At 31.9% G+C, this 13,464-nt stretch overlaps 1 protein-coding gene across 3 annotated transcripts in view; it reads right to left on the bottom strand.

Annotated features, from left to right (window-relative positions):
• LOC144964470 (sodium channel protein 1 brain-like) overlaps positions 1-11,179 on the bottom strand; it is a 75,471-nt gene extending 64,292 nt beyond the window's left edge. Inside the window, exon 1 of one of the 3 annotated variants that reach the window (XM_078898813.1) lies at positions 10,866-11,179. The gene's annotated coding sequence lies outside the window, so the exon portion shown is untranslated. The remainder of the gene's footprint in view (positions 1-10,865) is intronic. The other 2 variants (XM_078898814.1, XM_078898815.1) reach the window with 2 other exon arrangements.
• Positions 11,180-13,464: the final 2,285 nt, after the last annotated feature.

Raw genomic sequence — 13,464 nt, 5'->3', positions numbered from 1 at the left:
ATTTCATGTATGCTATCTTATTTTTTAAAAATAAAATCTACCTTAAGTATTAAAAAAAGACAATTCTTTCCCGACCATTTTACACTTTGAAACAACGAAATGTTTGCTAAAAATTCTACACAAAAAGACAGAGTTTGACCAGTTAACTGCCGTTCTCTAGTAAAGCATGAATTTAAAAAAAATTTGACCAATAAACTCGTCCTTCACATATCGATCGATTTAAATGACCTCCAATCTTGGCAAAAACTCTCAAACCTGGATCATCTCATTAAGCCCTCCTTAATTCCAGTTTTAAAAAGAGTTTTTGCCAATATGAGGGTCACTTAAATCGATCGATATTTGAAGGACGAGTTTTCTGGCCAAATTTTAAAAATAAATGCTTTTCCAGAGAACGGCAGGTAACTGGTTTAAAAAGCAACGACAATAAATCTGTTATCCATTATCTGTTTTCTTATTTTCCCCCAAGACAATCTCTATTCGAAACCAAATTTTCTCAACCGCAGTATGTACATAATGTTTACAAACACACAATATATCTCAAATAATCGTTTTTGACATTGTAGTGGTCAATACCGTTAACACCATACCGATACCCCAATATTTCTATTCCACCAACACCTCCCGCCTGGTCATAAATAAACAAACAACAAAGTAACGATAGCAAACTCAAGCAAAGCGGAACGGGCTATTAACTGTCTTTGTATCGACAAAACCATAGTTCACTAGTCGGTATTTCCGTGGCTTTATAATTCCTCAAAGAAAATTACGATATAATCACCCAAGATATGACGTTGAGATTTACATTATTATTGATCATATATACAGATAAGCAATACAATTTGGCATTCACATTTTGGATAACTGTAGAGTATATATTAATATATATATATATATATATATATATATATATTTATATATATACATATATATATATATATATATATATATATATATATATATATATATATATATATATATATATATACATACATTACTCTATCCACTAGCTTGTTGTATGTATTGTATAAAATGGTGAAAAAATATCGATAATATTCTACACACGAAAATTTGCATCAATTTGTTGATATTGACGGAGCTATTTATTTCTGATCTTTTTAACTCTGAACATCGATGTAAACATTTCGTTAACTCATTTAAATTTTGTTTCTGCCTTGACTGTTGTGTAGATGACATTCCAATATCGATGTAGATATAAATTGTTATTATTTTTACTATTTTTTTTATACATCAAGCTGATAAATTACAATTATTTATATGTTTTCCTTATTTGTGATATTTAAATCTCCCTGCCCCCTTTCTTTCTTTCAGTTTCTTTCTTTCTCTCTCTCCCCTCTCTTTTTTATCAACTACCCGTATATCTATCTAATTATGTATGTATCTCTCTCTCTCTCTCTGTCTCTCTCTCTCTTTCTCTCTATCTATCTATCTGTATATCTATCGATCTATCCATCTATATATCTATCCACCTATCTATATATCTATCAATTTATCTATCTATCTATCTATCTATAAAATATTTCAAGTACAATTAGAATCAACTTTCAATTTCACTTCCTGATGAGAGCGAATGCTCGAGACAATATTGCAGAATTTGATCATAATTATACTTGAAATATTTTATAAGTAGCTTCTCTTATCAAAAAGTTGAGCACTATTATTTCATGGTTTTTGTTTTTATGATTTATATCTATCTATCTATCTATCTATCTATCTATCTATCTATCTATCTATCTATCTATCTATCTATCTATCTATCTATCTATCTATCTGTCTATCTATCTATCTATCTATCTATCTATCTATCGATCTATCTCTCTATCTATCTATCTATCTATCTATCTATCTATCTATCTATCTATCTATCCATCTATCTATCTATCTATCTATCCATCCATCTATCTATCTATATATCTATCTATCTATTTATCTATCTATCTATTTATCTATCTATCTATCTATAAAATATTTCAAGTATAATTAGGATCAACTTTCACTTTCACTTCCTGGTGAGAGCGAATGCTCGAAACATAATATATGTTTTTTGTTTTTATAATTTATATCTTTCTATCTATCTATCTATCTATCTATCTATCTATCTATCTATCTATCTATCTATCTATCTATCTATCTATCTATCTATCTATCTATCTATCTATCTATCTATCTATCTATCTATCTATACATCCACCCATCTATCTATCTATCTATCTATCTATCTATCTATCTATCTATCTATCTATCTATCTATCTATCTATCTATCTATCTGTCCATATACCTCTATCTGTCTACCTCTGTCTGTCTATCAAACCATTTATCTTAAAGAATGTTCATTTTAAAAAATCTATCTTTTATCTAATCATAAAATATTTGTCTACTCAAAATCATGCACATGTCTCTTGTTATATCCCACTCTTTGATCAACTCTACCAACCAATGACAAAACAGATTTTTTAAATTTTAGTTCGAAAAATTCTTTACTTCATATATCGAGAGAACGAAATGACCAATAACGTGGTAACTCTTAAATCCGATATTTCTTAAAACAGTCTCAGCTGTAATAATTTTTGACAAGTTAGGGGTCGTTTTAATTGGTTGATATAATATGAAGTAAGATGATAAATAATTTAAGATTGTGTTTTGTCAGTGTTTCGCAGAAAAGGCCTCTATTTATCTACAACTTTTAAAATCATGTTGATTACATAAGGTATTCAAAACTCGTTCAACGTATTCAAACATCATCGTTTCTTTACCATATGGCATTTCATCTATAATTTGAAAGCGTAAATACGACGTCAGCTGTTTTCAAAATGAAACAAACTGTTTGGTTCGCTTTCCGTTTTGACAATATGACACATCCGAGATTTATTCAACCGTACACGAATACACAAGAGGATGTCAAATATTGTCCTTAGGTATGAATAGGTTTCTACTCTTTGAGATAATGCAAAAATGGATATAATTATAATAAACATCAGATGTGTTTTTATACAAATCCATCTACAATTAAATATCATATAGATAATGTAATATTATTTCTCTCACTGCACAAACATGTGCCATGTTTTCATTTATTACGTACATAGGCCATGTTCAAAACAAAATGGATTGTGAAGACTTGGGATTATTTAAAGAAAAGATACAGTTGTCAAAGGAAATCAATTTATTGCTATGTATCCTTCATAATTGCTCCTAGACGTCTATTATATATGGTGTTTGTTTATTCAAACCTAGAAATAATGACAATGGAAAATATGAAAATGTCAACGTTAAAATGTAAAATGTCATCTTTAAAAATCTATTTTGCATTTTCAAAAAAATGATAGTGATATAGGAAGGCTCAATTAAAAATGGACGTTTTAACCTGTTTGTTTGTAGGTTTGTTTTGGTCTGTCTGACTGTCTCTCATTCTATCTGCGTACAGAGTTTAGAATATATGTTAAACCAATGAATCCCATAGCAAGGCAGTTTGAATTAAAGTTGAAAATATATACAATCCACTGGGTAATAATGTTAGATGAGGATTAGGAAAATTATGATGACGAACAAAAATCCATGCCGCCTAATACAATACAGTGGGCTTTTGTAAAATGAGCCAAAAGGTACAGAAAACTTAAAAATAAAAACCGAATACTTCATTAGAAACGTTCCGGATGCAAAGACCCTTATCAGCAACAAGAACAAATCAATACGTAACTTCTTGAATTCTAAGTTAAAGCGTTTGCTACTGTGATGTGAGTGGATTTATAGGACCGGTACATAATAAACTATAGATAGCATGCGCTTGGCTAAGAAGTTCACAATATTGCCATCCGGAAGTATAACGGACCAACACACTAAACTATGTGTAACCTTAAACGTTTATAGTCTGGTTAATGCAGTTTAGTGAGAAGTTTTCATAAAAGTGAATGGCAAAAAACCATAACAAAGACACGAGTGACGTCAACTTCATTCTATCTATAAAGTGAGTTGAATTGTGGGACCCGTTACATCGTACAGTCAAAGGGTTTGGGTGTAATCAAAAGTCTGATGAACAAACATACAATTGTGGGATTCATTATATAACTATAGGATTTGTTGTGCTTTTTGTTTCTGCCACAGTTGTACCAGAATTAATCAAATATAGTTTTCATTACATAAATAATCGAAAAAGTGTTTCAATGTATAAAACTAAAATTGTATAGCTGATAGCAAAAAAAAAACCAAAAAAAGCAAAAAACAAAAAAAAAAAAAAACAAAAAAAAAAAAAAAAAAAAAAAAAAAAAAAAAAAACATCAAAAAACCCAAACAAAACAAATAAAAAAACAAAACAAAACAAAACCACGAATTTGATATTTCATACAACGTAAAGACCAATTATAATATACGCCATACTCGAGAGACATTTGTCTCAAAACGGTATAATGTATAGATGACTTAGATGCTGGTTATGGGATTTATCGTCACAAGTAGGAAACTTTGGATCAATTTATAACTTGTTATAATGAGAAATATGGGGGGGGGGGGGGGGGTCCGGGTAGCTCAGTTGGTAGATCTGAGCATTCGCTTCACACGCAAAGGGACTAAGATCGGGTGCAGTCGAGATTTTCTTCTCCGACCCCCTGTCCCCCCAGCAGTAAATGGGTAGCTGGATCTGTTAGATCTGACCGAAAGTATTTTGCGATAGACTAGTGTCCTATCCAAAGGATAACAAGCAATTGCTATTGTCCGTTTCACGCTATAGAAACCGCGATAAACTCTGACTCCATGGATCTGACGGCTTTGAAGGACTACTTTTTTTTTTAATAATGGGGAATATGTACAATTGGGAAATTGGAAAAATAACAACTCATTGTTCGAAGGTGTTAAAATTTTATATCGATGGTCGGCGTATCAAAACTCTGAAGTCTACATACGAACTTTGTCTGATCCGCCCAAAATTAAATAAAACCTGGTGCGCAAAGCTCTTATGTAGACTTCATGGTTTTGATCCACCAATTGTGAAAATCTAGATTTCAGAGATTTGATCCGTCGACCATCGAAATAAACAATTTACATGTCAGACAATCGGACGCAAAAGACGAGCATATCAAGAATTCTAATGGCAGAGGATAGTTTGTGTTTATTCACCTTAACCACGCCATTCTCACATCTATCATTCGTCTTCAGTGTTTCATTCCTCGTGTTTTGCTGATAAAGTGGAACTCCGAAACGTCCGCATTATCTATCTTTGTTTATTAAATTGAAGGTTCCACTCAATTTCCTATTATTATTATCATTATTATTATTATTATTATTATTATTATTATTATTATTATTAATATAATTATTATTATTATTATTATTATTATTATTATTATTATTATTATTATTATTATTATTATTATTATTATTATTATTATTATTATTATTATTATTAATATTATTATTATCATTATTATTATTATTATTATTATTATTATTATTATTATTATTATTATTATTATTATTATTACTATTATTATTATTATTATTATTATTATTATTATTATTATTATTATTATTATTATTATTATCATTATGATTTCCTCTTCTTCTTCTTCTTTTTCTTCTTCTTCTTATTATTATTACTATTATGTATTTCATTACATCAATAAAACCACTAAACGTAAGGTTATCAAATTCATAAAGTAAATACAGGTTGTCCATCAAATTCACAAAGAATGGGACGAATAAAGGTGGAATGCATTGATTTAGATTTTCACACATTATGTCAAAAATCGTGTCTCACCATAATCTATTGCTAAAGGCAAAACAATCTTTTCAATTAGCACATGTCACCTTATTATTTTGTTTACATTGTGGTTGTATTCACGACATTTCATATTGTGAAGTCTTTTTGCCACAAGTAAGCAAGAATTGCCTAAAAAGCCCTGACTCAGTTTTATCAAATCACATAATAACATACTAAACATTGCATTGACATATTATTTTATTCGATATGCCTCATTATTCCACACCCACCAGCACAAAACTATAATGGCAAGTGGAACACAACTGGGAGAAGTATAATTTTTATTGAACTTGAATCACTTTAATAAAATTGAGAGTAGTAAACTTGTTAGTATCTTATTTAGGTTTAGAACAAAATTATCGAATTTTGTATATATTCATATATCACACACCTATATAATATATGAAGTGAGATGTATTGTACATTATTTGACTTAAAAATAATTCATAGAACATTCTACAAAACATGGGGTTTTCTGATAGCTCAGTTGGTAGAGCACTCGCTTCACACGCAACGGGACCGAGATCGATCCCGGGGTGCAGTCGATATTTTTCCTGACTCCCCCTGTCCACCCAACAGTGAAGGGGTAGCTGGGTCTGTTAGATTTGGCGGAAAGTACTTTGCAATAGGTCAGCGTCCTATCCAAAGGATAGCAAGCAATTGCCATTGTCCGTTTCACGCTATAGAAACCGGGATAAACTCCGACTCCATGACTTGAATGGCTCTGAAGGACTACCACAAAACAGCATATTTATAAAACTAACAATCACATCAACCATAGATATCGTTACGTGAAGTACGAGTATTTGGTGTGTTCTATAATTGTCTGTTCAAAACATCCAAACGAAAACTACTTTGTACGTCGTATTGACACATTGTTTTCCGAGAAATAAAAAGGCAATCGATTACTTTTGAAATACTTACAAAATTCCAGCGACCAAAATATTCAATGAATTATCGCACACTTAGAAAACATTTTCACTGCTATTACAATTCCACTGGTTTGTTTATATTTTGATATCGAACTTTTGCAACCATTCTCCGACAGTATTGATATATAATATTGTTGTTGTTATTGCTTTTGTTGTTGGGTTGTTTGTAACTCACGACAGCCGACACATGCCTTAAACGTGACAGCCCCCAAGTGACAAGACCTGCGCCAGTGATCCGATTGTCTTCCCTGACAACTCAATGGGACACTCGCTCGGGTTGGAAAAAATGACGGTATTTTTATGTACAAATCTGTAGTAATCGACTCTCATGATTTCCTATTACATTGCTACGTTTCCGTTGAGTACGAGTACAGTGTATCGATACAGTGTGGTGTGTTTTGTCTGGTGTGACAAACGACTTTATCATTAGGTGTTTATAAGGCTTTATGGACGATGGTTTTGTTACCACAAATTTTATGCATGGTCAGTTTCATTGTCTTTTTAAATTGAAAACGGTAGACCTCTTTAGCTCCTCTTTTAGTATCTCGTTAGAATGATGTGAGACTTAGTAAGTGTGAGAAAAATGTATAAAAAAGACAGCTAAAGCTCAAATAATGGTAATCTGAAAAGGCACAAATTTAAAAACTAAAGTATCGGCACATATTCAACACCAAAATATACAAAGAGCACAAAGACGGAGCAGTTTCATGTAGATGAGGAATGCACGATTATATTCCTTTGCAACAATTCTATTTATGGTTTCCCCGTAAGTTGCTTGTTTGGTTGTTTTGTTTTTTTTTAAAAAATATTTCTTTATTCTTTCTTTTTTTTTGGTACAGATGAGTTTCCCTCCGCAGCGTTAATTTTTCTAGTAATTCACTACACTACTCTTGATTACACATTTACTCTATTAATTTTAGCGTTTCAGGAATAATATAATTAATCATCGCCGTTCTAAAGGCCATTGCTCAAATCATTGCCATGTAGTATAACTCGGACAGGTTTGTCAGCCCGCCAGTAGGTTGTTGTAAATCAAATGGATGGACTATGGAACATTCTCGTATTTCGTCACAATTTTACAACTCATACTCATCTATCTATCTAGAGCTTAGAACGTCAAAAGTTATCAGAGAAGGAAGACTACCTAATTTAAAAACCTAATTTTTCTCTTTTTGTTCCCTTCTGCTCCAACCCCATTCCTACTGACAAAAAAACAACGATCGGGTAGCTCAGTTTATCAGATCAGGTTGATATTACTCTGTGAGAGACTAGTGTCCTATCAAAAAGGTAGCCAGTTATTCTACGTTAACACTAAAAAGAGACAGAGTTGATATCGAGATCCACGGGCTTTATGGCTATCCCCAACTTAGAATAAAGAAGATATGAAATAGTGTGTATAAAACAGTGCCAGACAAAACAAGAACTGACACTGTTTGACATACACACTTTATCTTACTCCAGTGCCTGTACCTCAATTTGTCACTTCATTACTTTTTTTCTCCTCCTATCCACGATAATCAGAACTGTTTAATGTGCAATATTTCAAATTTTTTGTTTTGCAAAACAATGCCTCCATCTAGATCATTTAGATACCCATTTTTTTTTCTGGGAAACATAATTGATTCCATTTTTTAGCTCTAGGATCTTGTTCTATTCAGACACGCATTTCATTGGTTAAAGGGAAGGGAGGGTCAAAAAGAGTATTGTTTTACTTATTGATGAATTGACTGAACGATTTATTGATTTCACGAAGTATTGATTGATTGACCAAGTGGATAACAAGCGAGTAAGTATCGGAAGTAAAAGGCAGAGCTTTATATATGAATGAATATTTGATAGATTCTTGTAAATTGATGATAAGGGAAAAAGATATATTGGAGTATGTTATATAAACAAGGGGGATAAACGGATAGATAGAGAGATATATAGATGGCTACGTTAGATAGACAAATAATAGATAGATAGATAGATAGATAGATGGATGGATAGATAGATAGATAGATGGATGGATAGATAGATAGATAGATGGATAGATAGATAGATAGATAGATAGATAGATAGATAGATAGATAAATAGATAGATAGATAGATAGATAGATAGATAGATAGATAGACGCTAAGGGATAAATTATAAATAGATAAATAGATTAAATTACTATGGACAAATTTATATAGAAACATGATATTAATAAGTACCCACACCAACACCCTCAACCCCCATATATATATATATATATATATATATATATATATATATATATATATATATATATATATATATAATGATAGATGGATAGATAGATAGATAGATAGATAGATAGATAGATAGATAGATGGATAGATAGACGGATAGCAGGTTGATCAAAAGAGTAGATAGTTGAGCTATTTCATTACAGTACGACTGAGCGTGAAATAAATCGAGACTTTGAATTATTTTTATTCATATTCACTTAACGGATATTGTGCGTATCTGAGAATGAATCACTTATTATCAAGATTTTAAAAAAGGTCAGAAGTCGAGACAGATCGATGGAATCTATCGACTGATGGACGAGTAAAATAATTATCAAATAAATTGATCTCTTAACTGATTGATTTATTCATGGAGAGATCAATTAGTGGAAATTCTGATGTTTTCATTTCCTCATTGACCCGTTATGACCTTTGATAATGGATGTAGGTATTTTATCGATTGATCTATTCATTCTGACACTCATAAATTTTACTCATTTATTCATCCGTCCATTTATCTAGCTATCCACTCATCTATTTACATATTTTTTCAATTTCTTAACATATAAGAAACATTTAAACCGTCTCATATAATAGACGCTTTTTTAATAAAATAAAAATGTTGAAGACTATGTGCGTTATGGACATCAAATGTCATAGCTCTGACAGGGCTAGAATAATTAAAACATGTTTTGATATATAATGTAAAACAAAGTTTAAAAAAAAAACAACTAGAACACTCATATAGCGCAACATCCACTAAACGCTCAAAGCCCTTTTCAAAGGGGTCCCAAGCCATGAGCAACACTTAACATTTAGAACGAGACATGACGCTTGTAAAGAGCCTTCTCGAATGACTCAACTAAGCGCCGCCCAGGACCTTCCGATCTGAAAGCGAGGGTCATACCACAAGACCTCAAAGTCGTGTGTAAGTGAATTGACTACCAGATCAATTTTACAAAAAAGAAGGGGCAGATTATGTATAGAGATATCCGCAATAAAAATACTATCTATCTGAGTTTTAAAGAAGTGTAACTTTATATTTGCCTTCGATTACTCGACGAGGGGTAGAAGCTATGATTAATTACAGTCAGAACACATAAGCAACCTTTCACAGGAATGATCAGTGATGCGAGATACGTGATACAATCGCAAAGTTCAAGAGAATATCAATATAAATTGTAGAAATATTAAAGGCTTCGAAGAAAGATAATTGGTCATATGTTTTCTATAATAGAAAATTGATTACCATTGAATAATGAAGGTCTCAAATATATTAAATTGTCAATGATATGTCAATGTTATTGGTGTGCTAGCAACACCATTGAAGGAAAAGATGTCTTTATCAAAAATTTTAACACATCTAGATAGATAACGAAAACTTTCCCTTTTTATAAGGAATATGATTATATTTGAAGTTTGGATGTATTTAAAAGTCTAATTTTCCTCAAACCTTTCTATTTGAAATATATGATAGAGAGGAAGAGTAAAATAGAGATAGATAAACGGGGCATCAAAACACACACACACACACACACACACACACACAGAGAGAGAGAGAGAGAAAGTGAGAGATAGAGAGGGAGTGAGAGAGAGAAAGAGAAAGAAAGAAAGAAAGAGAGAGAGAGAGGGAGAGAGAGAGAGAGAGAGAAAGAGCGAGAGAGAGAGAGCGAAAGAGAGAGAGTTATTTTGGGTATGTTTGTATAATTCATAATATAAGTGTTACCATCAAATGTTAAAACGTATTTTTAAGTATAACTTTTCAAATATTTTATTCAAAAATAAACATTTACCAATGTACAAAATAAAGTTAACCTAATGTTTGCTTTAATGGAATCATAAAGGACATGCGCTCTATATCAAAACGTAAAACCAATTACGTTTTGTAGCAACGAAAAAAAAAAAACCCTCACAATCAAACAGTACGTACCCAACGTTAAAACGGGCTGATCATCGAATAAATATATGACAATATACAACTTTATTATAATATTGTTGACACTGTATAGATTTCCTGGTGAAAAAATAGGCGTTATAAGTCCGTTCTCGTAACAAAAAGTCAAATAATTAAGGAACTCCACAAGTGAGAAATAAAAGACTCTTGGCAGGCAGGAGAGCGCTACCTTTCGCAACTTGAGCGACTGCACTGCTGTCAACTGTACGTTTGTGTCGCCTCAATAATCGTGGCCAAGCGACCGACCGACCGTGTCTGCTCCACGACCTATGCAAAGCACACTGTTCTATGTCGATACAAGCCACGCTTCATCGGCTTCTAATAAGCTACCTATAAGAAATCTAAAGAAAAAAGGACTTGGCGAATAATTCCAACAGAAATAACAACATTAACCTGTAGCCTTGGTTAGTCTGGTGGTTTGGACAAAAAAAATAAGTTTGGGGCGGGAGGAGGAGGAGGAGGGGTGTGTGTGGGCAAACTAGATATGAGTAGCATATTAGCAACAACATAAATAGCATGCAACACATACGGCAGGCAACCCAGGGTTAACGAGGACTTGGATCCAGAGTTGCGTTTATTGGCTAGGGGTTGGTTAAGACAGTCAAATAGATTATATATCGGAATCCGGAATCAAACCCTGTAGAGGTATTATCAAGTGGATTAAGATTAGGGAACCTGTCACAGTAAAGGTTGTTCACAATTATCTTATTAAATTTTATTTTATTAAGAACTGAATTCATCTCACTCCAGTTATATTTCGGTAGGCTTAGATAAACTTTACCTTCTAATATTAGATCGTCTTTCCTTTTATAGGCTTCCCTCGAATTAATTTCTAATTAGTGAATACTTTTCGTTCTACATTCTGTCACGTAGCCACTTATTATAAAAGCTGATAGGTCTAACATTTGACACTCACTTTCTCTCCACAATCTATGCCGGACGGCCAGTCGCTCTATTCCTATATATATATACTGGAAGATTTTTATCTTTTGGGACTTTGTAGATATTATATCTACACCATTAAGACGCCGGAGCTTTTAACTTTGATTGTATAATCTTCAAGGATCAAACCCAAGCCCGTTGTCAAAGGACTACACAATAACCTCTTACCAATTGCCTGGAAGTGGAATTTTACGAGTCCAATCCTGTTATCAGAGGAATAGATCATCCAAGCCCATCAACTGCCTGGAAACGTAAACTTATGAACCTGACATATTATCATAAGTTACGTAAAATATTCATATCTCTATTTGTAACTGCCACGATCACTGTTTATCTCTTTTAATTAAATTTCATCATTATTTTTATTTCATTGTAAACAAATCGTTAATTGTTTTTCATTTATAGTAACTAGTAAATTCTGGGGCCTCACTCTACATATATCTTTATGCATAGTCGAGTAGCTCTTTACTCACTTGAGACCATGACATTTTGGAGGGGACACATATAAAGAATTGAATTTATTTAGTTACTTATATCTATTTCATCTAACTTTAAAGTTTAAATTGTAAAACTCTTAGTTGCCCCACTTAATCATATTTTAATTGAACTCCCTATTTACAGGATTAATTTTTTTTTCTTTTTCATTTCTTCATTTAAATGGAATAGCAATTTATCCATTCATTCTTTCATTCAAATTGAATAGCATTTTATTGATTCATTCCTTCATCCATTTATTCATTTATAAATCATTCATTCATTCATTGTTCATTCATTTATTTATTCATTCATTCATTCATTCGTTTATTCACTCATTTATCCAATCATTCATACATTTATTCCTCCCTTCATTCTTTCATTCATACATTATCCATTCATTCATTCATTTATTCACTCAGTTTTTCATTCATTCATTCATTCCTTGTCCACTTTGTTATTATATCACTCATTTCATTTTGTTGTTTGCCTCATTCATGAATTGTTTTCAATATGTTTACATTCCATAACGATTCATTCACCTATCATCCAATCACTCAGTGTTGTGAACACATTTTGTAACTATTGTAAATCTTACGATATTTTATTGTTTTGTATTTCAGACATCACTGTTAAACACTCTTCAATGCCCAATTACAATTGTTGAACAACCATTGAACAAGAGAGAGGTCCCAGCCACGAACTGAGTTGGTAGATATATCCTTCATTATTCTCTTTTACATGAGTTGGGCATCACATAGTAACTATAGACATCGTGATTTGTTTTGCATAGTGATTTGTTTTAAATACATTTTTGGCATATTACTGTTACCGAAAACCACTTATATATTATGTTCTGAAAAGTGAGTCTTTAAAAACTAAATAATAATAAAAGGAGTCTACTAGCCGTCGTGTTATATTTAGTGATAGATAACTTGGGATTATTTTGGCATCCTATTATTGTTATCACACTCTAGTATATTAGCGTCATTGCGAATAATTGTACACAAACTAACGACGAGTCACACACATTGGTGATACATTTTTCGTAGTAACATAGTTTAGAGTACACGCGATTGACACATTGTTATGGACTCAAGTCATAACTCCGCATTGTATTGACACATTGCTTTATAAGATATAACGATAAAAGGCATCA

The sequence above is a fragment of the Berghia stephanieae genome, chromosome 2 (assembly GCF_034508935.2).
Source record: "Berghia stephanieae isolate SIO BIC M18660-M18661 chromosome 2, UCSD_Bste_1.3, whole genome shotgun sequence".
Lineage (NCBI taxonomy): Eukaryota > Metazoa > Mollusca > Gastropoda > Nudibranchia > Aeolidiidae > Berghia > Berghia stephanieae.
Note: the sequence above shows the minus strand (reverse complement) of the source record. Positions and strands in the feature narration are given on the sequence as shown.